Source organism: Pinus tabuliformis, chromosome 4_1 (assembly GCF_031772625.1).
Source record: "Pinus tabuliformis cultivar Carrire ecotype Pingquan chromosome 4_1, CPIR1, whole genome shotgun sequence".
In the NCBI taxonomy this organism is placed as follows: Eukaryota; Viridiplantae; Streptophyta; class Pinopsida; order Pinales; family Pinaceae; genus Pinus; species Pinus tabuliformis.
Window position 1 is genome coordinate 554,932,767 of NC_142303.1, and position 3,499 is coordinate 554,936,265.

The following is a 3,499-nucleotide window of genomic DNA, read 5'->3' on the forward strand; positions in this document are numbered from 1 at the left end:
GCTCCAGTATTTTTTGAGGAGGAGTTAATGCATCCTATATTTGTTGTGAGGGAATTTATGATTCAGTTTTATGCTCCAGCTATATAGAATTGTAATCCCGTAGAGGATTGAGAGAGTGTGTAGAGAAAGTAGAGAAAATAGGGAGAGCTGAGAGTATGTGTGAAGAATTAGATTTGTTGTAATCTCCTTTGAATAATAAGATTGCCGATGCCTCTGTTCTGGTGGACGTAGCCCAGATTGGTTGGGTGAACCACGTTAAATCTGTGTGTTATGGTTTTGTGTTTTTTAATGTGTTGTGTATGTTTTGTTTAATTTAATTTCCGCTGCGCATTGTTAAGTCTACCAAGATGATCCAAAAGCAATTCATAACCTATAACCTCAAGATCAAGGGAAATACTCCCTATCCTATCCTCTTGATCGACATTGGCGTGTCCCCAATTGAAAGTGTTGCTATGTATATATATCTAATGCATAAGAAGAAGCTCCACAATATGAAATCCAAGAGGCTCCCAAAAATTGCTTCTAACTTTAGTCAAAACCCTCACCTGCACCTCAAGCACAGGTGGCATCAAGATGCTCAGTCTTAGCTCAACCTTTGGGGGATTAAGGAGGAGATCATCATGGGAAGCAAGGACGATATCATAGATACTATTACCTCCAGTTTTAAGGACAAGATGTGGGATGCTAATGAGCTGGAGAGTAAAAGGAAGCTAAGATACTATAAGGAGGTGATCAACCCCACCCTCGATAACTAGAATTATCTCTCTATGTTGACTAGCACTAAGAAGAAAATGAATATCGCTAGGATTAGAACTAACTCTCATGAGATGCAAAGTGAGACCGAGCGGTGGTCTGCTTCCAAGACTCCCTGGGACGATAAAATTTGTCAGATTTGTGATACTGAGAAGGTGGAAGATGAAAATCACTTCCTTTTAGGCTACCTAGCTCTTGCCCACATCTGCTCTCAATTCCCTATCATCAACCACACCTCCAATCTTCTTGACTTATTAAGCCAACTCGACTATAGCGATCTTGGAACGCATCTTTCCCTGCTCTTTGATCACAAAAGCAAGATTTTAAAGAATGTCAATTAGACTCTTTTCTTGAGATCCAATAAACCACATTTGTCTTAGTGGACATTAATCATCATCATCATTATCTTTGTATTACTTAGTCAAAAATTGTCTTTATAGTATGGACATCTTATTTAAATCTAAATCATCTTATGATCACAAAATTTTTGAGAAAAGTGTATTTCATTTTAGGATTTATAATTGTAATATTCTTTCTTAAGATTTTTAAAAATTGTATTTTTGAAATTAAATATAAATTTATTTCATTTTAGATCGGACATAATATTAAAAAAAAATAAAAAAATTATACCACCATGTTTTGAAATTTAAATCAAATACAATGAAAAATATTCATTAAACTATACACAATAATGATTATTTTGACTTCTTGGTAATGTAATATCTATCTAATTAATTTGAGGACAAACTCGGATCCAAGTGTGACAATATCCAACCATCAAATTGGGATTTCTTGGTAATGTAATATCTATATAATTAATTTGAGGACAAAGTCGAGTCAAGTATGACAATATCAAACCATCAAATTAGGTGGATTCGTTGAAAACAAAGTCGAGGATTAAGAAGGATCGATAATAATATGAAAAAAACATACACACAGAACATATTACATTCCATTTTAAGCAGGAAATGAAATGTTCAATGTTCTTTACGCCATCAGAGAGTTGTTTCGCTTGATCTCACATGTATGGGCTTACATGGCCCCATCTCCCCTCTTCTTGCCCATCTTTCCTTTCTCAGAGTGCTCCACCTATCTAACAATAGCCATCATGGCTATCTTCTGCATGATAATTAGGAAGGTTGTCTCGCTTAAGAGTTTTGCAGTTGAGCAAAATCCTACTGGAAGGAAGGCTCCATTCCCTCTATTCTCCTGGTGGTTGTCGTCTTTTAAATATATTCTCTCTATCTCATAAGTTCCAGTTGAATGGAAGCAATCCCTTAGAAGGGCTTCTGAGAGATTTGAGCTTCCTTTGGCTGGGAAGAAACAAACTGACTGGCTCCATTCGTACCTCCTTTGGAAACATCTCCTCATTGAAGAATTTATCTCTGAGTTCTAACCAGCTTCGTGGCTCTATTCCTTCTGAACTGGGGAGGCTTTCTTAGCTTAAGGCCCTATATCTTCGTCACAACTATCTTTCAGGGCAAATTCCACCCTCCCTCTGTGATTGTACTCTTGTCTTCGACCTGTAACTGTATGATAACCAGTTAACCGGACACATTCCATGGGAGTTTGGTGGCAAGCTATCTCAGTTGGAAAACTTATTCTTATGGGGAAATAAACTGAGGGGAAAACCCAAAAACCCTTGCGAATTGTACCCATCTCCGGGTCCTCGATTTAAAGATTAATCAACTCACTGGGACGGTGCCTGTGCAGTTGGGTCAGTTATTCAGATTGGAATGCCTCTTTTTAGGAGGAAATCAGCTCGTAAGTGGGAGCAGCACGACATTACCTATTCTTACTGCTCTAACTAATTGCTCCTTCCTTGAACAGATACACAGGTGAAAATCATCTTACTGTCACTCTACCTTCTTCCATTCAACAGCTTTCCCGCCTGTCTGTGTTTAATTTGAGCCATAACGAAATAGCTGGAAAAGCACCACCAGAGATTGGAAAACTGGCTAATCTGACATATCTTAATTTAGAGTGGAATATATTCAATGTATTCATTCCTTCAACACTTGGCAGACTTCAAAAGTTGGAAAGATTGTATCTGGGCAAAAACAAGTTACAGGGAAGTATTCCAACGGAAATTTGCTGGATACAAAGATCAGGACTCTTATCTCTGAGCCAATACAAATTCTCTGGACAAATTCCTCACTCTTTAGGTCAACTGAAACAGCTGAGAGACCTCTACCTTGATCAAAACAAACTATCCGGAAACATATCCCCCAACATTGGAGATTGCCGGAGATTGGAGGTGTTGGACCTGTCTCACAACAGGTTTCATGGAAATATACCACGAACAGTTGCAGGTCCTCCAAATTTGCAATTCTTCTTCAACTTGTCCAGCAATTTATTAGAAGGTTCCCTGCCTTTGGAAATTAGCAAAATGTCCATGGTTCAGGAAATAAATGTTGTTGTCAATCGATTAACTAGTTCTATTCCAAGCGAACCTGAAAGCTGCACAAAGGTATAATATCTCAATCTGTCGTGGAACTCATTTGATGTCCCAATTCCCGATTAACTTGGGAAACTGGGATTTTTGAAGGATTTGGATTTCTCTGGAAATAATTTGTCAGGCACAATACTAATGGCCCTAGAAAACCTTAAAATACATCACCGTATGAACTTCTCTTTCAATAAGTTGACGGGAAAGTTCCCAAAGGTGGGATTTTCAGAAGACATAGGAGCAGAGCATTTATGGGAAATCTCGGTCTGTGCGGACAATGGATATAGTTGCTACCAT

General features: G+C 38.1%; 1 pseudogene; it reads left to right on the forward strand.

The window, feature by feature from the left end:
- Nucleotides 1-1,734: 1,734 nt before the first annotated feature.
- LOC149177045 (uncharacterized) lies at nt 1,735-3,299 on the forward strand (annotated as a pseudogene).
- Nucleotides 3,300-3,499: the final 200 nt, after the last annotated feature.